At 38.4% G+C, this 21,120-nt stretch overlaps 16 non-coding genes across 16 annotated transcripts; all 16 read right to left on the bottom strand.

The window, feature by feature from the left end:
• Positions 1 to 730: 730 nt before the first annotated feature.
• On the bottom strand, positions 731 to 812 carry trnas-aga (transfer RNA serine (anticodon AGA)). The gene has a single exon. It is a non-coding gene; the product is annotated as a tRNA-Ser (tRNA).
• Positions 813 to 1,072: 260 nt separating this feature from the next.
• trnas-uga (transfer RNA serine (anticodon UGA)) lies at positions 1,073 to 1,154 on the bottom strand. Its single transcript has one exon. It is a non-coding gene; the product is annotated as a tRNA-Ser (tRNA).
• Positions 1,155 to 3,124: 1,970 nt separating this feature from the next.
• On the bottom strand, positions 3,125 to 3,206 carry trnas-uga (transfer RNA serine (anticodon UGA)). Its single transcript has one exon. It is a non-coding gene; the product is annotated as a tRNA-Ser (tRNA).
• Positions 3,207 to 5,190: 1,984 nt separating this feature from the next.
• On the bottom strand, positions 5,191 to 5,272 carry trnas-uga (transfer RNA serine (anticodon UGA)). The gene has a single exon. It is a non-coding gene; the product is annotated as a tRNA-Ser (tRNA).
• A 1,984-nt stretch (positions 5,273 to 7,256) lies between these two features.
• trnas-uga (transfer RNA serine (anticodon UGA)) lies at positions 7,257 to 7,338 on the bottom strand. The gene has a single exon. It is a non-coding gene; the product is annotated as a tRNA-Ser (tRNA).
• A 1,984-nt stretch (positions 7,339 to 9,322) lies between these two features.
• Positions 9,323 to 9,404, bottom strand: trnas-uga (transfer RNA serine (anticodon UGA)). Its single transcript has one exon. It is a non-coding gene; the product is annotated as a tRNA-Ser (tRNA).
• Positions 9,405 to 11,182: 1,778 nt separating this feature from the next.
• Positions 11,183 to 11,264, bottom strand: trnas-aga (transfer RNA serine (anticodon AGA)). The gene has a single exon. It is a non-coding gene; the product is annotated as a tRNA-Ser (tRNA).
• Positions 11,265 to 11,524: 260 nt separating this feature from the next.
• Positions 11,525 to 11,606, bottom strand: trnas-uga (transfer RNA serine (anticodon UGA)). Its single transcript has one exon. It is a non-coding gene; the product is annotated as a tRNA-Ser (tRNA).
• A 1,743-nt stretch (positions 11,607 to 13,349) lies between these two features.
• Positions 13,350 to 13,431, bottom strand: trnas-aga (transfer RNA serine (anticodon AGA)). Its single transcript has one exon. It is a non-coding gene; the product is annotated as a tRNA-Ser (tRNA).
• A 260-nt stretch (positions 13,432 to 13,691) lies between these two features.
• trnas-uga (transfer RNA serine (anticodon UGA)) lies at positions 13,692 to 13,773 on the bottom strand. Its single transcript has one exon. It is a non-coding gene; the product is annotated as a tRNA-Ser (tRNA).
• A 1,750-nt stretch (positions 13,774 to 15,523) lies between these two features.
• On the bottom strand, positions 15,524 to 15,605 carry trnas-aga (transfer RNA serine (anticodon AGA)). The gene has a single exon. It is a non-coding gene; the product is annotated as a tRNA-Ser (tRNA).
• Positions 15,606 to 15,865: 260 nt separating this feature from the next.
• Positions 15,866 to 15,947, bottom strand: trnas-uga (transfer RNA serine (anticodon UGA)). The gene has a single exon. It is a non-coding gene; the product is annotated as a tRNA-Ser (tRNA).
• Positions 15,948 to 17,473: 1,526 nt separating this feature from the next.
• Positions 17,474 to 17,555, bottom strand: trnas-aga (transfer RNA serine (anticodon AGA)). The gene has a single exon. It is a non-coding gene; the product is annotated as a tRNA-Ser (tRNA).
• Positions 17,556 to 17,815: 260 nt separating this feature from the next.
• trnas-uga (transfer RNA serine (anticodon UGA)) lies at positions 17,816 to 17,897 on the bottom strand. Its single transcript has one exon. It is a non-coding gene; the product is annotated as a tRNA-Ser (tRNA).
• A 1,771-nt stretch (positions 17,898 to 19,668) lies between these two features.
• On the bottom strand, positions 19,669 to 19,750 carry trnas-aga (transfer RNA serine (anticodon AGA)). Its single transcript has one exon. It is a non-coding gene; the product is annotated as a tRNA-Ser (tRNA).
• Positions 19,751 to 20,010: 260 nt separating this feature from the next.
• Positions 20,011 to 20,092, bottom strand: trnas-uga (transfer RNA serine (anticodon UGA)). Its single transcript has one exon. It is a non-coding gene; the product is annotated as a tRNA-Ser (tRNA).
• Positions 20,093 to 21,120: the final 1,028 nt, after the last annotated feature.

Raw genomic sequence — 21,120 nt, 5'->3', positions numbered from 1 at the left:
AACTTCTTATTATACGTTTTTTTTTTTTTTATCTTCTGAGGATATTTTATCGGCTTAGGGATTTTTTTTAGATGCTTAGGGTATTTTAGCTGCTTAGAGTATTTACTAACGTCTGAAGCATGTTAGCAGCTCAGAGTGATTTTAGCTAGTGATAGTATGTTTAATGAAGATATGTGTTTTTGTCCTTTACTAAGGTTGTCAGAGTTGTTTCAGCAGCTAATGGTACGTTTGGCTGCTGAGACGTCCATAGCTGCTGATGCTGTTTTTTGTCTTCGGGTATTTAGCTGTGCTTGGTATATGTTTGCCTGCTATGGCTATCTTTTTAGCTGCTGATGTTTTTTGTTTTACAGCTTGGGATATTTTACAGTTCTGTTATTCTTGTAAATCGTTAAAAATGCCTGTTTGCATTAAATTATATTTAAAACAATCTTTTGCACATTATTTAAAGATGAATTGTAGATGTTTAGTTATCTTAGGATTTTTCAGCTACCAAGATTTGTTTGTGGCTATGTGTTGTTGCTGCTAGAGACATCATATCTTCATATCTGAGGGCACAGTGAGAAACTAGAGCTAAATCCATTAAAAAAACGTTTATGTATAAGGACATTTTAATGATTTACACAAAGATTTGTACATTTTTTTCACTTAAGTGGGTTTTTTTTCCGCATGCCCTCAAATTAAAGAGCTGTTCCTAAAGTATCTACATGTTGAGTCTCATTAAAAACCCACCCGTAGTCGGCAGGATTCGAACCTGCGCGGGGAGACCCCAATGGATTTCTAGTCCATCGCCTTAACCACTCGGCCACGACTACAGCTTTGTCAGAAATATGTAAGATTTATGGAGAGGTTAGCTTGTAAGTCATTTCCATTGTTTTGCCTTAAGATTAGCAAAAACTCCGCCAGAACTCGATGCTATAGTTCACATGAACAGGAATAAGTCAAAAGATTAAATTCAACATTTTCTAAAGAAGGTTCTACTTTAGTTCTTGTTGGATGGTCTTTGAAACTCATTTGCAATTTCACCATGTTCAGTGCTGCTCCATATTCTGTGTGCGCCCATTAAAAACCCACCCGTAGCCGGCAGGGTTCGAACCTGCGCGGGGTGACCCCAATGGATTTCAAGTCCATCGCCTTAACCACTCGGCCACGACTACTTTCTCCCCAAAGTATGCGCAGTTTCAGGTGCAGTAAAAGTACAGGTGTGTCAGAGTCAATTGTCGCAGGTGTGTTGAAAAAACCTGATACAATTTGTAGCTGCAGTAAACCACACTCTCACTTTTCAGATGCAGCGTTTCAAAAAGAAAAGTAAAGGGTATGTTCTAACATATTTCTGTTTTGAGAGTCTATAAACTCTATAAACTCTATTGTAAATCTGCAGATGTCAATTGAATCAATTCTTCTTCATATTCTAAGTCCCATTTAAAACATCCCTGTAGTAAGCAGGGATCAAACTTATGAGAGTAAGGTGATAGTGGTTGAGTCGTCCTTCACGACTACTTCTTCCGTCAAAGATTAAAAACCCACCCGTAATCGGCAGGAATCGAACCTGCGTGGGGGAAGCCTTCTTCATATCGTTGAAATTTATTTTGCCATAAATTTGTTTTTAATATTTTAGATTAAGCCTATTCAGGGAGGAATAAATTGGTATGTCAACTTAACTTTTATTCCTTTAATGTTGTAGAGTAACAAAGTATCCTTATGCCAATACCCTGTACCACACGTAAGAGGAACCAGCAGCAGCTCGTCAGACATTGACTAGACGCAATCAATTCAACATGTTCTGAGGAATGTTCCACTTTATTCATTGATGGATGGTCTAAGAAACTAAGAAAAAATTGCGGTTTTGCCATTTCGCATGCTGCTTCACGAACGGAGTCCCATTGAAATCCCACCCGTGTTCGGCACAGTTCGACCCTGTGCGGGGAGAACTGTGGTCAAGCTGTGAAATTGGCGCCCAATCTAAACAGCTTGTAATGACATTATATTTCTGTATTTGTTCATTAAATTAGACGTTTATATGCAAATTCAGAAAAAAAAGTCATTTAGATTTTAAGGTTTATGCGGGTCCTAATGGTTCATTTGGCCCGGATGCAGAGGGACCCGTATTACACAATTTAGTTCTGCATCCTAGCCATAACTGGATGGATGCTAGTTGTCTTTTGAGAGTATCACTGAACTACTGAAGGTATTTATAACTTCTTATTATACATTTTTTTTTATCTTCTAAGGATATTTTATCGGCTTAGGGATTTTTTTTAGATGCTTAGGGTATTTTAGCTGCTTAGAGTATTTGCTAACGTCTGAAGCATGTTAGCAGCTCAGAGTGATTTTAGCTAGTGATAGTGTGTTTAATGAAGATATGTGTTTTTGTCCTTTACTAAGGTTGTCAGAGTTGTTTCAGCAGCTAATGGTACGTTTGGCTGCTGAGACGTCCATAGCTGCTGATGCTGTTTTTTGTCTTCGGGTATTTAGCTGTGCTTGGTATATGTTTGCCTGCTATGGCTATCTTTTTAGCTGCTGATGTTTTTTTGTTTTACAGCTTGGGATATTTTATAGTTCTGTTATTCTTGTAAATCGTTAAAAATGCCTGTTTGCATTAAATTATATTTAAAACAATCTTTTGCAAATTATTTAAAGAAGAATTGTAGATGTTTAGTTATCTTAGGATTTTTCAGCTACCAAGATTTGTTTGTGGCTATGTGTTGTTGCTGCTAGAGACATCATATCTTCATATCTGAGGGCACAGTGAGAAACTAAAGCTAAATCCATTAAAAAAACGTTTATGTATAAGGACATTTTAATGATTTACACAAAGATTTGTACATTTTTTTCACTTAAGTGGGTTTTTTTTCCCCGCATGCCCTCAAATTAAAGAGCTGTTCCTAAAGTATCTACATGTTGAGTCTCATTAAAACCCACCCGTAGTCGGCAGGATTCGAACAAAAACTCCGCCAGAACTCGATGCTATAGTTCACATGAACAGGAATAAGTCAAAAGATTAAATTCAACATTTTCTAAGGAAGGTTCTACTTTAGTCCTTGTTGGATGGTCTTTGAAACTCATTTGCAATTTCACCATGGTCAGTGCTGCTCCATATTCTGTGTGCGCCCATTATAAACCTACCCGTAGTGGGCAGGGATCGAACCTGCGCGGGGAGACCCCAATGGATTTCAAGTCCATCGCCTTAACCACTCGGCCACGACTACTTTCTCCCCAAAGTATGCGTCTCCAGATCGTAAAGTTTCAGGCGCAGTAAAAGGGACAGGTGTGTCAGAGTCAATTGTCGCAGGTGTGTTGAAAAAACCTGCTACAATTTGTAGCTGCAGTAAACCACACTCTCACTTTTCAGATGCAGCGTTTCAAAAAGAAAAGTAAAGGGTATGTTCTAACATATTTCTGTTTTGAGAGTCTATAAACTCTATAAACTCTATTGTAAATCTGCAGATGTCAATTGAATCAATTCTTCTTCATATTCTAAGTCCCATTTAAAACATCCCTGTAGTAAGCAGGGATCAAACTTATGAGAGTAAGGTGATAGTGGTTGAGTCGTCCTTCACGACTACTTCTTCCGTCAAAGATTAAAAACCCACCCGTAATCGGCAGGAATCGAACCTGCGTGGGGGAAGCCTTCTTCATATCGTTGAAATTTATTTTGCCATAAATTTGTTTTTAATATTTTAGATTAAGCCTATTCAGGGAGGAATAAATTGGTATGTCAACTTAACTTTTATTCCTTTAATGTTGTAGAGTAACAAAGTATCCTTATGCCAATACCCTGTACCACACGTAAGAGGAACCAGCAGCAGCTCGTCAGACATTGACTAGACGCAATCAATTCAACATGTTCTGAGGAATGTTCCACTTTATTCATTGATGGATGGTCTAAGAAACTAAGAAAAAATTGCGGTTTTGCCATTTCGCCTGCTGCTTCACGAACGGAGTCCCATTGAAATCCCACCCGTGTTCGGCACAGTTCGACCCTGTGCGGGGAGAACTGTGGTCAAGCTGTGAAATTGGCGCCCAATCTAAACAGCTTGTAATGACATTATATTTCTGTATTTGTTCATTAAATTAGACGTTTATATGCAAATTCAGAAAAAAAAGTCATTTAGATTTTAAGGTTTATGCGGGTCCTAATGGTTCATTTGGCCCGGATGCAGAGGGACCCGTATTACACAATTTAGTTCTGCATCCTAGCCATAACTGGATGGATGCTAGTTGTCTTTTGAGAGTATCACTGAACTACTGAAGGTATTTATAACTTCTTATTATACATTTTTTTTTATCTTCTAAGGATATTTTATCGGCTTAGGGATTTTTTTTAGATGCTTAGGGTATTTTAGCTGCTTAGAGTATTTGCTAACGTCTGAAGCATGTTAGCAGCTCAGAGTGATTTTAGCTAGTGATAGTGTGTTTAATGAAGATATGTGTTTTTGTCCTTTACTAAGGTTGTCAGAGTTGTTTCAGCAGCTAATGGTACGTTTGGCTGCTGAGACGTCCATAGCTGCTGATGCTGTTTTTTGTCTTCGGGTATTTAGCTGTGCTTGGTATATGTTTGCCTGCTATGGCTATCTTTTTAGCTGCTGATGTTTTTTTGTTTTACAGCTTGGGATATTTTATAGTTCTGTTATTCTTGTAAATCGTTAAAAATGCCTGTTTGCATTAAATTATATTTAAAACAATCTTTTGCAAATTATTTAAAGAAGAATTGTAGATGTTTAGTTATCTTAGGATTTTTCAGCTACCAAGATTTGTTTGTGGCTATGTGTTGTTGCTGCTAGAGACATCATATCTTCATATCTGAGGGCACAGTGAGAAACTAAAGCTAAATCCATTAAAAAAACGTTTATGTATGAGGACATTTTAATGATTTACACAAAGATTTGTACATTTTTTTCACTTAAGTGGGTTTTTTTTCCCCGCATGCCCTCAAATTAAAGAGCTGTTCCTAAAGTATCTACATGTTGAGTCTCATTAAAACCCACCCGTAGTCGGCAGGATTCGAACAAAAACTCCGCCAGAACTCGATGCTATAGTTCACATGAACAGGAATAAGTCAAAAGATTAAATTCAACATTTTCTAAGGAAGGTTCTACTTTAGTCCTTGTTGGATGGTCTTTGAAACTCATTTGCAATTTCACCATGTTCAGTGCTGCTCCATATTCTGTGTGCGCCCATTATAAACCTACCCGTAGTGGACAGGGATCGAACCTGCGCGGGCAGACCCCAATGGATTTCAAGTCCATCGCCTTAACCACTCGGCCACGCCTACTTTCTCCCCAAAGTATGCGTCTCCAGATCGTAAAGTTTCAGGCGCAGTAAAAGGGACAGGTGTGTCAGAGTCAATTGTCGCAGGTGTGTTGAAAAAACCTGCTACAATTTGTAGCTGCAGTAAACCACACTCTCACTTTTCAGATGCAGCGTTTCAAAAAGAAAAGTAAAGGGTATGTTCTAACATATTTCTGTTTTGAGAGTCTATAAACTCTATAAACTCTATTGTAAATCTGCAGATGTCAATTGAATCAATTCTTCTTCATATTCTAAGTCCCATTTAAAACATCCCTGTAGTAAGCAGGGATCAAACTTATGAGAGTAAGGTGATAGTGGTTGAGTCGTCCTTCACGACTACTTCTTCCGTCAAAGATTAAAAACCCACCCGTAATCGGCAGGAATCGAACCTGCGTGGGGGAAGCCTTCTTCATATCGTTGAAATTTATTTTGCCATAAATTTGTTTTTAATATTTTAGATTAAGCCTATTCAGGGAGGAATAAATTGGTATGTCAACTTAACTTTTATTCCTTTAATGTTGTAGAGTAACAAAGTATCCTTATGCCAATACCCTGTACCACACGTAAGAGGAACCAGCAGCAGCTCGTCAGACATTGACTAGACGCAATCAATTCAACATGTTCTGAGGAATGTTCCACTTTATTCATTGATGGATGGTCTAAGAAACTAAGAAAAAATTGCGGTTTTGCCATTTCGCCTGCTGCTTCACGAACGGAGTCCCATTGAAATCCCACCCGTGTTCGGCACAGTTCGACCCTGTGCGGGGAGAACTGTGGTCAAGCTGTGAAATTGGCGCCCAATCTAAACAGCTTGTAATGACATTATATTTCTGTATTTGTTCATTAAATTAGACGTTTATATGCAAATTCAGAAAAAAAAGTCATTTAGATTTTAAGGTTTATGCGGGTCCTAATGGTTCATTTGGCCCGGATGCAGAGGGACCCGTATTACACAATTTAGTTCTGCATCCTAGCCATAACTGGATGGATGCTAGTTGTCTTTTGAGAGTATCACTGAACTACTGAAGGTATTTATAACTTCTTATTATACATTTTTTTTTATCTTCTAAGGATATTTTATCGGCTTAGGGATTTTTTTTAGATGCTTAGGGTATTTTAGCTGCTTAGAGTATTTGCTAACGTCTGAAGCATGTTAGCAGCTCAGAGTGATTTTAGCTAGTGATAGTGTGTTTAATGAAGATATGTGTTTTTGTCCTTTACTAAGGTTGTCAGAGTTGTTTCAGCAGCTAATGGTACGTTTGGCTGCTGAGACGTCCATAGCTGCTGATGCTGTTTTTTGTCTTCGGGTATTTAGCTGTGCTTGGTATATGTTTGCCTGCTATGGCTATCTTTTTAGCTGCTGATGTTTTTTTGTTTTACAGCTTGGGATATTTTATAGTTCTGTTATTCTTGTAAATCGTTAAAAATGCCTGTTTGCATTAAATTATATTTAAAACAATCTTTTGCAAATTATTTAAAGAAGAATTGGAGATGTTTAGTTATCTTAGGATTTTTCAGCTACCAAGATTTGTTTGTGGCTATGTGTTGTTGCTGCTAGAGACATCATATCTTCATATCTGAGGGCACAGTGAGAAACTAAAGCTAAATCCATTAAAAAAACGTTTATGTATGAGGACATTTTAATGATTTACACAAAGATTTGTACATTTTTTTCACTTAAGTGGGTTTTTTTTCCCCGCATGCCCTCAAATTAAAGAGCTGTTCCTAAAGTATCTACATGTTGAGTCTCATTAAAACCCACCCGTAGTCGGCAGGATTCGAACAAAAACTCCGCCAGAACTCGATGCTATAGTTCACATGAACAGGAATAAGTCAAAAGATTAAATTCAACATTTTCTAAGGAAGGTTCTACTTTAGTCCTTGTTGGATGGTCTTTGAAACTCATTTGCAATTTCACCATGTTCAGTGCTGCTCCATATTCTGTGTGCGCCCATTATAAACCTACCCGTAGTGGGCAGGGATCGAACCTGCGCGGGGAGACCCCAATGGATTTCAAGTCCATCGCCTTAACCACTCGGCCACGACTACTTTCTCCCCAAAGTATGCGTCTCCAGATCGTAAAGTTTCAGGCGCAGTAAAAGGGACAGGTGTGTCAGAGTCAATTGTCGCAGGTGTGTTGAAAAAACCTGCTACAATTTGTAGCTGCAGTAAACCACACTCTCACTTTTCAGATGCAGCGTTTCAAAAAGAAAAGTAAAGGGTATGTTCTAACATATTTCTGTTTTGAGAGTCTATAAACTCTATAAACTCTATTGTAAATCTGCAGATGTCAATTGAATCAATTCTTCTTCATATTCTAAGTCCCATTTAAAACATCCCTGTAGTAAGCAGGGATCAAACTTATGAGAGTAAGGTGATACTGGTGGACTCGTCCTTCACGACTACTTCTTCCGTCAAAGATTAAAAACCCACCCGTAATCGGCAGGAATCGAACCTGCGTGGGGGAAGCCTTCTTCATATCGTTGAAATTTATTTTGCCATAAATTTGTTTTTAATATTTTAGATTAAGCCTATTCAGGGAGGAATAAATTGGTATGTCAACTTAACTTTTATTCCTTTAATGTTGTAGAGTAACAAAGTATCCTTATGCCAATACCCTGTACCACACGTAAGAGGAACCAGCAGCAGCTCGTCAGACATTGACTAGACGCAATCAATTCAACATGTTCTGAGGAATGTTCCACTTTATTCATTGATGGATGGTCTAAGAAACTAAGAAAAAATTGCGGTTTTGCCATTTCGCCTGCTGCTTCACGAACGGAGTCCCATTGAAATCCCACCCGTGTTCGGCACAGTTCGACCCTGTGCGGGGAGAACTGTGGTCAAGCTGTGAAATTGGCGCCCAATCTAAACAGCTTGTAATGACATTATATTTCTGTATTTGTTCATTAAATTAGACGTTTATATGCAAATTCAGAAAAAAAAGTCATTTAGATTTTAAGGTTTATGCGGGTCCTAATGGTTCATTTGGCCCGGATGCAGAGGGACCCGTATTACACAATTTAGTTCTGCATCCTAGCCATAACTGGATGGATGCTAGTTGTCTTTTGAGAGTATCACTGAACTACTGAAGGTATTTATAACTTCTTATTATACATTTTTTTTTATCTGCTAAGGATATTTTATCGGCTTAGGGATTTTTTTTAGATGCTTAGGGTATTTTAGCTGCTTAGAGTATTTGCTAACGTCTGAAGCATGTTAGCAGCTCAGAGTGATTTTAGCTAGTGATAGTGTGTTTAATGAAGATATGTGTTTTTGTCCTTTACTAAGGTTGTCAGAGTTGTTTCAGCAGCTAATGGTACGTTTGGCTGCTGAGACGTCCATAGCTGCTGATGCTGTTTTTTGTCTTCGGGTATTTAGCTGTGCTTGGTATATGTTTGCCTGCTATGGCTATCTTTTTAGCTGCTGATGTTTTTTTGTTTTACAGCTTGGGATATTTTATAGTTCTGTTATTCTTGTAAATCGTTAAAAATGCCTGTTTGCATTAAATTATATTTAAAACAATCTTTTGCAAATTATTTAAAGAAGAATTGTAGATGTTTAGTTATCTTAGGATTTTTCAGCTACCAAGATTTGTTTGTGGCTATGTGTTGTTGCTGCTAGAGACATCATATCTTCATATCTGAGGGCACAGTGAGAAACTAAAGCTAAATCCATTAAAAAAACGTTTATGTATAAGGACATTTTAATGATTTACACAAAGATTTGTACATTTTTTTCACTTAAGTGGGTTTTTTTTCCCCGCATGCCCTCAAATTAAAGAGCTGTTCCTAAAGTATCTACATGTTGAGTCTCATTAAAACCCACCCGTAGTCGGCAGGATTCGAACAAAAACTCCGCCAGAACTCGATGCTATAGTTCACATGAACAGGAATAAGTCAAAAGATTAAATTCAACATTTTCTAAGGAAGGTTCTACTTTAGTCCTTGTTGGATGGTCTTTGAAACTCATTTGCAATTTCACCATGTTCAGTGCTGCTCCATATTCTGTGTGCGCCCATTAAAAATCCACCCGTAGTCGACAGGGTTCGAACCTGCGCGGGGAGACCCCAATGGATTTCAAGTCCATCGCCTTAACCACTCGGCCACGACTACTTTCTCCCCAAAGTATGCGTCTCCAGATCGTAAACTTTCAGGCGCAGTAAAAGGGACAGGTGTGTCAGAGTCAATTGTCGCAGGTGTGTTGAAAAAACCTGATACAATTTGTAGCTGCAGTAAACCACACTCTCACTTTTCAGATGCAGCGTTTCAAAAAGAAAAGTAAAGGGTATGTTCTAACATATTTCTGTTTTGAGAGTCTATAAACTCTATAAACTCTATTGTAAATCTGCAGATGTCAATTGAATCAATTCTTCTTCATATTCTAAGTCCCATTTAAAACATCCCTGTAGTAAGCAGGGATCAAACTTATGAGAGTAAGGTGATACTGGTGGACTCGTCCTTCACGACTACTTCTTCCGTCAAAGATTAAAAACCCACCCGTAATCGGCAGGAATCGAACCTGCGTGGGGGAAGCCTTCTTCATATCGTTGAAATTTATTTTGCCATAAATTTGTTTTTAATATTTTAGATTAAGCCTATTCAGGGAGGAATAAATTGGTATGTCAACTTAACTTTTATTCCTTTAATGTTGTAGAGTAACAAAGTATCCTTATGCCAATACCCTGTACCACACGTAAGAGGAACCAGCAGCAGCTCGTCAGACATTGACTAGACGCAATCAATTCAACATGTTCTGAGGAATGTTCCACTTTATTCATTGATGGATGGTCTAAGAAACTAAGAAAAAATTGCGGTTTTGCCATTTCGCCTGCTGCTTCACGAACTGAGTCCCATTGAAATCCCACCCGTGTTCGGCACACTTCGACCCTGTGCGGGGAGAACTGTGGTCAAGCTGTGAAATTGGCGCCCAATCTAAACAGCTTGTAATGACATTATATTTCTGTATTTGTTCATTAAATTAGACGTTTATATGCAAATTCAGGAAAAACAGTCATTTAGATTTTAAGGTTTATGCGGGTCCTAATGGTTCATTTGGCCCGGATGCAGAGGGACCCGTATTACACAGTTTAGTTCTGCATCCTAGCCATAACTGGATGGATGCTAGTTGTCTTTTGAGAGTATCACTCAACTACTGAAGGTATTTATAACTTCTTATTATACATTTTTTTTTTTATCTTCTGAGGATATTTTATCGGCTTAGGGATTTTTTTAGATGCTTATGATATTTTAGCTGCTTAGAGTATTTACTAACGTCTGAAGCATGTTAACAGCTCAGAGTGATTTTAGCTAGTGATAGTATGTTTAATGAAGATATGTGTTTTTGTCCTTTACTAAGGTTGTCAGAGTTGTTTCAGCAGCTAATGGTACGTTTGGCTGCTGAGACGTCCATAGCTGCTGATGCTGTTTTTTGTCTTCGGGTATTTAGCTGTGCTTGGTATATGTTTGCCTGCTATGGCTATCTTTTTAGCTGCTGATGTTTTTTGTTTTACAGCTTGGGATATTTTACAGTTCTGTTATTCTTGTAAATCGTTAAAAATGCCTGTTTGCATTAAATTATATTTAAAACAATCTTTTGCACATTATTTAAAGATGAATTGTAGATGTTTAGTTATCTTAGGATTTTTCAGCTTCCAAGATTTGTTTGTGGCTATGTGTTGTTGCTGCTAGAGACATCATATCTTCATATCTGAGGGCACAGTGAGAAACTAAAGCTAAATCCATTAAAAAAACGTTTATGTATAAGGACATTTTAATGATTTACACCAAGATTTGTACATTTTTTTCACTTAAGTGGGGTTTTTTTCCGCATGCCCTCAAATTAAAGAGCTGTTCCTAAAGTATCTACATGTTGAGTCTCATTAAAACCCACCCGTAGTCGGCAGGATTCGAATCTGCGCGGAGAGACCCCAATGGATTTCTAGTCCATCGCCTTAACCACTCGGCCACGACTACAGCTTTGTCAGAAATATGTAAGATTTATGGAGAGGTTAGATTGTAAGTCATTTCCATTGTTTTGCCTTAAGATTAGCAAAAACTCCGCCAGAACTCGATGCTATAGTTCACATGAACAGGAATAAGTCAAAAGATTAAATTCAACATTTTCTAAGGAAGGTTCTACTTTAGTCCTTGTTGGATGGTCTTTGAAACTCATTTGCAATTTCACCATGTTCAGTGCTGCTCCATATTCTGTGTGCGCCCATTAAAAACCTACCCGTAGTCGGCAGGGTTCGAACCTGCGCGGGGAGACCCCAATGGATTTCAAGCCCATCGCATTAACCACTCGGCCACGACTACTTTCTCCCCAAACTTTCAGGCGCAGTAAAAGTACAGGTGTGTCAGAGTCAATTGTCGCAGGTGTGTTGAAAAAACCTGCTACAATTTGTAGCTGCAGTAAACCACACTCTCACTTTTCAGATGCAGCGTTTCAAAAAGAAAAGTAAAGGGTATGTTCTAACATATTTCTGTTTTGAGAGTCTATAAACTCTATTGTAAATCTGCAGATGTCAATTGAATCAATTCTTCTTCATATTCTAAGTCCCATTTAAAACATCCCTGTAGTAAGCAGGGATCAAACTTATGAGAGTAAGGTGATACTGGTGGACTCGTCCTTCACGACTACTTCTTCCGTCAAAGATTAAAAACCCACCCGTAATCGGCAGGAATCGAACCTGCGTGGGGGAAGCCTTCTTCATATCGTTGAAATTTATTTTGCCATAAATTTGTTTTTAATATTTTAGATTAAGCCTATTCAGGGAGGAATAAATTGGTATGTCAACTTAACTTTTATTCCTTTAATGTTGTAGAGTAACAAAGTATCCTTATGCCAATACCCTGTACCACACGTAAGAGGAACCAGCAGCAGCTCGTCAGACATTGACTAGACGCAATCAATTCAACATGTTCTGAGGAATGTTCCACTTTATTCATTGATGGATGGTCTAAGAAACTGAATTGCGGTTTTGCCATTTCGCCTGCTGCTTCACGAACTGAGTCCCATTGAAATCCCACCCGTGTTCGGCACACTTCGACCCTGTGCGGGGAGAACTGTGGTCAAGCTGTGAAATTGGCGCCCAATCTAAACAGCTTGTAATGACATTATATTTCTGTATTTGTTCATTAAATTAGACGTTTATATGCAAATTCAGGAAAAACAGTCATTTAGATTTTAAGGTTTATGCGGGTCCTAATGGTTCATTTGGCCCGGATGCAGAGGGACCCGTATTACACAGTTTAGTTCTGCATCCTAGCCATAACTGGATGGATGCTAGTTGTCTTTTGAGAGTATCACTCAACTACTGAAGGTATTTATAACTTCTTATTATACGTTTTTTTTTTTTTATCTTCTGAGGATATTTTATCGGCTTAGGGATTTTTTTTAGATGCTTAGGGTATTTTAGCTGCTTAGAGTATTTACTAACGTCTGAAGCATGTTAGCAGCTCAGAGTGATTTTAGCTAGTGATAGTATGTTTAATGAAGATATGTGTTTTTGTCCTTTACTAAGGTTGTCAGAGTTGTTTCAGCAGCTAATGGTACGTTTGGCTGCTGAGACGTCCATAGCTGCTGATGCTGTTTTTTGTCTTCGGGTATTTAGCTGTGCTTGGTATATGTTTGCCTGCTATGGCTATCTTTTTAGCTGCTGATGTTTTTTGTTTTACAGCTTGGGATATTTTACAGTTCTGTTATTCTTGTAAATCGTTAAAAATGCCTGTTTGCATTAAATTATATTTAAAACAATCTTTTGCACATTATTTAAAGATGAATTGTAGATGTTTAGTTATCTTAGGATTTTTCAGCTACCAAGATTTGTTTGTGGCTATGTGTTGTTGCTGCTAGAGACATCATATCTTCATATCTGAGGGCACAGTGAGAAACTAGAGCTAAATCCATTAAAAAAACGTTTATGTATAAGGACATTTTAATGATTTACACAAAGATTTGTACATTTTTTTCACTTAAGTGGGGTTTTTTTCCGCATGCCCTCAAATTAAAGAGCTGTTCCTAAAGTATCTACATGTTGAGTCTCATTATAACCCACCCGTAGTCGGCAGGATTCGAATCTGCGCGGAGAGACCCCAATGGATTTCTAGTCCATCGCCTTAACCACTCGGCCACGACTACAGCTTTGTCAGAAATATGTAAGATTTATGGAGAGGTTAGATTGTAAGTCATTTCCATTGTTTTGCCTTAAGATTAGCAAAAACTCCGCCAGAACTCGATGCTATAGTTCACATGAACAGGAATAAGTCAAAAGATTAAATTCAACATTTTCTAAGGAAGGTTCTACTTTAGTCCTTGTTGGATGGTCTTTGAAACTCATTTGCAATTTCACCATGTTCAGTGCTGCTCCATATTCTGTGTGCGCCCATTAAAAACCCACCCGTAGTCGGCAGGGTTCGAACCTGCGCGGGGAGACCCCAATGGATTTCAAGCCCATCGCATTAACCACTCGGCCACGACTACTTTCTCCCCAAACTTTCAGGCGCAGTAAAAGTACAGGTGTGTCAGAGTCAATTGTCGCAGGTGTGTTGAAAAAACCTGATACAATTTGTAGCTGCAGTAAACCACACTCTCACTTTTCAGATGCAGCGTTTCAAAAAGAAAAGTAAAGGGTATGTTCTAACATATTTCTGTTTTGAGAGTCTATAAACTCTATTGTAAATCTGCAGATGTCAATTGAATCAATTCTTCTTCATATTCTAAGTCCCATTTAAAACATCCCTGTAATAAGCAGGGATCAAACTTATGAGAGTAAGGTGATACTGGTGGACTCGTCCTTCACGGCTACTTCTTCCGTCAAAGATTAAAAACCCACCCGTAATCGGCAGGAATCGAACCTGCGTGGGGGAAGCCTTCTTCATATCGTTGAAATTTATTTTGCCATAAATTTGTTTTTAATATTTTAGATTAAGCCTATTCAGGGAGGAATAAATTGGTATGTCAACTTAACTTTTATTCCTTTAATGTTGTAGAGTAACAAAGTATCCTTATGCCAATACCCTGTACCACACGTAAGAGGAACCAGCAGCAGCTCGTCAGACATTGACTAGACACAATCAATTCAACATGTTCTGAGGAATGTTCCACTTTATTCATTGATGGATGGTCTAAGAAACTAAGAAAAAATTGCGGTTTTGCCATTTCGCCTGCTGCTTCACGAACTGAGTCCCATTGAAATCCCACCCGTGTTCGGCACAGTTCGACCCTGTGCGGGGAGAACTGTGGTCAAGCTGTGAAATTGGCGCCCAATCTAAACAGCTTGTAATGACATTATATTTCTGTATTTGTTCATTAAATTAGACGTTTATATGCAAATTCAGGAAAAAAAGTCATTTAGATTTTAAGGTTTATGCGGGTCCTAATGGTTCATTTGGCCCGGATGCAGAGGGACCCGTATTACACAGTTTAGTTCTGCATCCTAGCCATAACTGGATGGATGCTAGTTGTCTTTTGAGAGTATCACTCAACTACTGAAGGTATTTATAACTTCTTATTATACGTTTTTTTTTTTTTATCTTCTGAGGATATTTTATCGGCTTAGGGATTTTTTTTAGATGCTTAGGGTATTTTAGCTGCTTAGAGTATTTACTAACGTCTGAAGCATGTTAGCAGCTCAGAGTGATTTTAGCTAGTGATAGTATGTTTAATGAAGATATGTGTTTTTGTCCTTTACTAAGGTTGTCAGAGTTGTTTCAGCAGCTAATGGTACGTTTGGCTGCTGAGACGTCCATAGCTGCTGATGCTGTTTTTTGTCTTCGGGTATTTAGCTGTGCTTGGTATATGTTTGCCTGCTATGGCTATCTTTTTAGCTGCTGATGTTTTTTGTTTTACAGCTTGGGATATTTTACAGTTCTGTTATTCTTGTAAATCGTTAAAAATGCCTGTTTGCATTAAATTATATTTAAAACAATCTTTTGCACATTATTTAAAGATGAATTGTAGATGTTTAGTTATCTTAGGATTTTTCAGCTACCAAGATTTGTTTGTGGCTATGTGTTGTTGCTGCTAGAGACATCATATCTTCATATCTGAGGGCACAGTGAGAAACTAGAGCTAAATCCATTAAAAAAACGTTTATGTATAAGGACATTTTAATGATTTACACAAAGATTTGTACATTTTTTTCACTTAAGTGGGTTTTTTTTCCGCATGCCCTCAAATTAAAGAGCTGTTCCTAAAGTATCTACATGTTGAGTCTCATTAAAAATCCACCCGTAGTCGGCAGGATTCGAACCTGCGCGGGGAGACCCCAATGGATTTCTAGTCCATCGCCTTAACCACTCGGCCACGACTACAGCTTTGTCAGATATATGTAAGATTTATGGAGAGGTTAGCTTGTAAGTCATTTCCATTGTTTTGCCTTAAGATTAGCAAAAACTCCGCCAGAACTCGATGCTATAGTTCACATGAACAGGAATAAGTCAAAAGATTAAATTCAACATTTTCTAAAGAAGGTTCTACTTTAGTTCTTGTTGGATGGTCTTTGAAACTCATTTGCAATTTCACCATGTTCAGTGCTGCTCCATATTCTGTGTGCGCCCATTAAAAACCCACCCGTAGCCGGCAGGGTTCGAACCTGCGCGGGGTGACCCCAATGGATTTCAAGTCCATCGCCTTAACCACTCGGCCACGACTACTTTCTCCCCAAAGTATGCGTCTCCAGATCGTAAACTTTCAGGCGCAGTAAAAGTACAGGTGTGTCAGAGTCAATTGTCGCAGGTGTGTTGAAAAAACCTGATACAATTTGTAGCTGCAGTAAACCACACTCTCACTTTTCAGATGCAGCGTTTCAAAAAGAAAAGTAAAGGGTATGTTCTAACATATTTCTGTTTTGAGAGTCTATAAACTCTATAAACTCTATTGTAAATCTGCAGATGTCAATTGAATCAATTCTTCTTCATATTCTAAGTCCCATTTAAAACATCCCTGTAGTAAGCAGGGATCAAACTTATGAGAGTAAGGTGATACTGGTGGACTCGTCCTTCACGACTACTTCTTCCGTCAAAGATTAAAAACCCACCCGTAATCGGCAGGAATCGAACCTGCGTGGGGGAAGCCTTCTTCATATCGTTGAAATTTATTTTGCCATAAATTTGTTTTTAATATTTTAGATTAAGCCTATTCAGGGAGGAATAAATTGGTATGTCAACTTAACTTTTATTCCTTTAATGTTGTAGAGTAACAAAGTATCCTTATGCCAATACCCTGTACCACACGTAAGAGGAACCAGCAGCAGCTCGTCAGACATTGACTAGACGCAATCAATTCAACATGTTCTGAGGAATGTTCCACTTTATTCATTGATGGATGGTCTAAGAAACTAAGAAAAAATTGCGGTTTTGCCATTTCGCCTGCTGCTTCACGAACTGAGTCCCATTGAAATCCCACCCGTGTTCGACACAGTTCGACCCTGTGCGGGGAGAACTGTGGTCAAGCTGTGAAATTGGCGCCCAATCTAAACAGCTTGTAATGACATTATATTTCTGTATTTGTTCATTAAATTAGACGTTTATATGCAAATTCAGGAAAAAAAGTCATTTAGATTTTAAGGTTTATGCGGGTCCTAATGGTTCATTTGGCCCGAATGCAGAGGGACCCGTATTACACAGTTTAGTTCTGCATCCTAGCCATAACTGGATGGATGCTAGTTGTCTTTTGAGAGTTTCACTCAACTACTGAAGGTATTTATAACTTCTTATTATACTTTTTTTTTTTTATCTTCTGAGGATATTTTATCGGCTTAGGGATTTTTTTTAGATGCTTAGGGTATTTTAGCTGCTTAGAGTATTTACTAACGTCTGAAGCATGTTAGCAGCTCAGAGTGATTTTAGCTAGTGATAGTATGTTTAATGAAGATATGTGTTTTTGTCCTTTACTAAGGTTGTCAGAGTTGTTTCAGCAGCTAATGGTACGTTTGGCTGCTGAGACGTCCATAGCTGCTGATGCTGTTTTTTGTCTTCGGGTATTTAGCTGTGCTTGGTATATGTTTGCCTGCTATGGCTATCTTTTTAGCTGCTGATGTTTTTTGTTTTACAGCTTGTACAGCTTTTGTTTTACAGATTTGTACATTTTTTTCACTTAAGTGGGTTTTTTTTCCGCATGCCCTCAAATTAAAGAGCTGTTCCTAAAGTATCTACATGTTGAGTCTCATTAAAAACCCAGCCGTAGTCGGCAGGATTCGAACCTGCGCGGGGAGACCCCAATGGATTTCTAGTCCATCGCCTTCACCACTCGGCCACGACTACTGCTTCGTCCGAAATATGTAAGATTTATGGAGAGGTTAGCTTGTAAGTCATTTCCATTGTTTTGCCTTAAGATTAGCAAAAACTCCGCCAGAACTTGATGCTATAGTTCACATGAACAGGAATAAGTCAAAAGATTAAATTTAACATTTTCTAAGGAAGGTTCTACTTTAGTCCTTGTTGGATGGTCTTTGAAACTCATTTGCAATTTCACCATGTTCAGTGCTGCTCCATATTCTGTGTGCGCCCATTAAAAACCCACCCGTAGTCGGCAGGGTTCGAACCTGCGCAGGGAGACCCCAATGGATTTCAAGTCCATCGCCTTAACCACTCGGCCTCGACTACTTTCTCCCCAAAGTATGCGTCTCCAGATCGTAAAGTTTCAAGCGCAGTAAAAGTACAGGTGTGTCAGAGTCAATTGTCGCAGGTGTGTTGAAAAAACCTGATACAATTTGTAGCTGCAGTAAACCACACTCTCACTTTTCAGATGCAGCGTTTCAAAAAGAAAAGTAAAGGGTATGTTCTAACATATTTCTGTTTTGAGAGTCTATAAACTCTATTGTAAATCTGCAGATGTCAATTGAATCAATTCTTCTTCATATTCTAAGTCCCATTTAAAACATCCCTGTAATAAGCAGGGATCAAACTTATGAGAGTAAGGTGATACTGGTGGACTCGTCCTTCACGGCTACTTCTTCCGTCAAAGATTAAAAACCCACCCGTAATCGGCAGGAATCGAACCTGCGTGGGGGAAGCCTTCTTCATATCGTTGAAATTTATTTTGCCATAAATTTGTTTTTAATATTTTAGATTAAGCCTATTCAGGGAGGAATAAATTGGTATGTCAACTTAACTTTTATTCCTTTAATGTTGTAGAGTAACAAAGTATCCTTATGCCAATACCCTGTACCACACGTAAGAGGAACCAGCAGCAGCTCCTCAGACATTGACTAGACACAATCAATTCAACATGTTCTGAGGAATGTTCCACTTTATTCATTGATGGATGGTCTAAGAAACTAAGAAAAAATTGCGGTTTTGCCATTTCGCCTGCTGCTTCACGAACTGAGTCCCATTGAAATCCCACCCGTGTTCGGCACAGTTCGACCCTGTGCGGGGAGAACTGTGGTCAAGCTGTGAAATTGGCGCCCAATCTAAACAGCTTGTAATGACATTATATTTCTGTATTTGTTCATTAAATTAGACGTTTATATGCAAATTCAGGAAAAAAAGTCATTTAGATTTTAAGGTTTATGCGGGTCCTAATGGTTCATTTGGCCCGGATGCAGAGGGACCCGTATTACACAGTTTAGTTCTGCATCCTAGCCATAACTGGATGGATGCTAGTTGTCTTTTGAGAGTATCACTCAACTACTGAAGGTATTTATAACTTCTTATTATACGTTTTTTTTTTTTATCTTCTGAGGATATTTTATCGGCTTAGGGATTTTTTTTAGATGCTTAGGGTATTTTAGCTGCTTAGAGTATTTACTAACGTCTGAAGCATGTTAGCAGCTCAGAGTGATTTTAGCTAGTGATAGTATGTTTAATGAAGATATGTGTTTTTGTCCTTTACTAAGGTTGTCAGAGTTGTTTCAGCAGCTAATGGTACGTTTGGCTGCTGAGACGTCCATAGCTGCTGATGCTGTTTTTTGTCTTCGGGTATTTAGCTGTGCTTGGTATATGTTTGCCTGCTATGGCTATCTTTTTAGCTGCTGATGTTTTTTGTTTTACAGCTTGGGATATTTTACAGTTCTGTTATTCTTGTAAATCGTTAAAAATGCCTGTTTGCATTAAATTATATTTAAAACAATCTTTTGCACATTATTTAAAGATGAATTGTAGATGTTTAGTTATCTTAGGATTTTTCAGCTACCAAGATTTGTTTGTGGCTATGTGTTGTTGCTGCTAGAGACATCATATCTTCATATCTGAGGGCACAGTGAGAAACTAGAGCTAAATCCATTAAAAAAACGTTTATGTATAAGGACATTTTAATGATTTACACAAAGATTTGTACATTTTTTTCACTTAAGTGGGTTTTTTTTCCGCATGCCCTCAAATTAAAGAGCTGTTCCTAAAGTATCTACATGTTGAGTCTCATTAAAAACCCACCCGTAGTCGGCAGGATTCGAACCTGCGCGGGGAGACCCCAATGGATTTCTAGTCCATCGCCTTAACCACTCGGCCACGACTACAGCTTTGTCAGAAATATGTAAGATTTATGGAGAGGTTAGCTTGTAAGTCATTTCCATTGTTTTGCCTTAAGATTAGCAAAAACTCCGCCAGAACTCGATGCTATAGTTCACATGAACAGGAATAAGTCAAAAGATTAAATTCAACATTTTCTAAAGAAGGTTCTACTTTAGTTCTTGTTGGATGGTCTTTGAAACTCATTTGCAATTTCACCATGTTCAGTGCTGCTCCATATTCTGTGTGCGCCCATTAAAAACCCACCCGTAGCCGGCAGGGTTCGAACCTGCGCGGGGTGACCCCAATGGATTTCAAGTCCATCGCCTTAACCACTCGGCCACGACTACTTTCTCCCCAAAGTATGCGCAGTTTCAGGTGCAGTAAAAGTACAGGTGTGTCAGAGTCAATTGTCGCAGGTGTGTTGAAAAAACCTGATACAATTTGTAGCTGCAGTAAACCACACTCTCACTTTTCAGATGCAGCGTTTCAAAAAGAAAAGTAAAGGGTATGTTCTAACATATTTCTGTTTTGAGAGTCTATAAACTCTATAAACTCTATTGTAAATCTGCAGATGTCAATTGAATCAATTCTTCTTCATATTCTAAGTCCCATTTAAAACATCCCTGTAGTAAGCAGGGATCAAACTTATGAGAGTAAGGTGATACTGGTGGACTCGTCCTTCACGACTACTTCTTCCGTCAAAGATTAAAAACCCACCCGTAATCGGCAGGAATCGAACCTGCGTGGGGGAAGCCTTCTTCATATCGTTGAAATTTATTTTGCCATAAATTTGTTTTTAATATTTTAGATTAAGCCTATTCAGGGAGGAATAAATTGGTATGTCAACTTAACTTTTATTCCTTTAATGTTGTAGAGTAACAAAGTATCCTTATGCCAATACCCTGTACCACACGTAAGAGGAACCAGCAGCAGCTCGTCAGACATTGACTAGACGCAATCAATTCAACATGTTCTGAGGAATGTTCCACTTTATTCATTGATGGATGGTCTAAGAAACTAAGAAAAAATTGCGGTTTTGCCATTTCGCCTGCTGCTTCACGAACTGAGTCCCATTGAAATCCCACCCGTGTTCGACACAGTTCGACCCTGTGCGGGGAGAACTGTGGTCAAGCTGTGAAATTGGCGCCCAATCTAAACAGCTTGTAATGACATTATATTTCTGTATTTGTTCATTAAATTAGACGTTTATATGCAAATTCAGGAAAAAAAGTCATTTAGATTTTAAGGTTTATGCGGGTCCTAATGGTTCATTTGGCCCGAATGCAGAGGGACCCGTATTACACAGTTTAGTTCTGCATCCTAGCCATAACTGGATGGATGCTAGTTGTCTTTTGAGAGTTTCACTCAACTACTG

Source organism: Salminus brasiliensis, chromosome 1, assembly GCF_030463535.1.
Source record: "Salminus brasiliensis chromosome 1, fSalBra1.hap2, whole genome shotgun sequence".
Taxonomy (NCBI): domain Eukaryota; kingdom Metazoa; phylum Chordata; class Actinopteri; order Characiformes; family Bryconidae; genus Salminus; species Salminus brasiliensis.
Note: the sequence above shows the minus strand (reverse complement) of the source record. Positions and strands in the feature narration are given on the sequence as shown.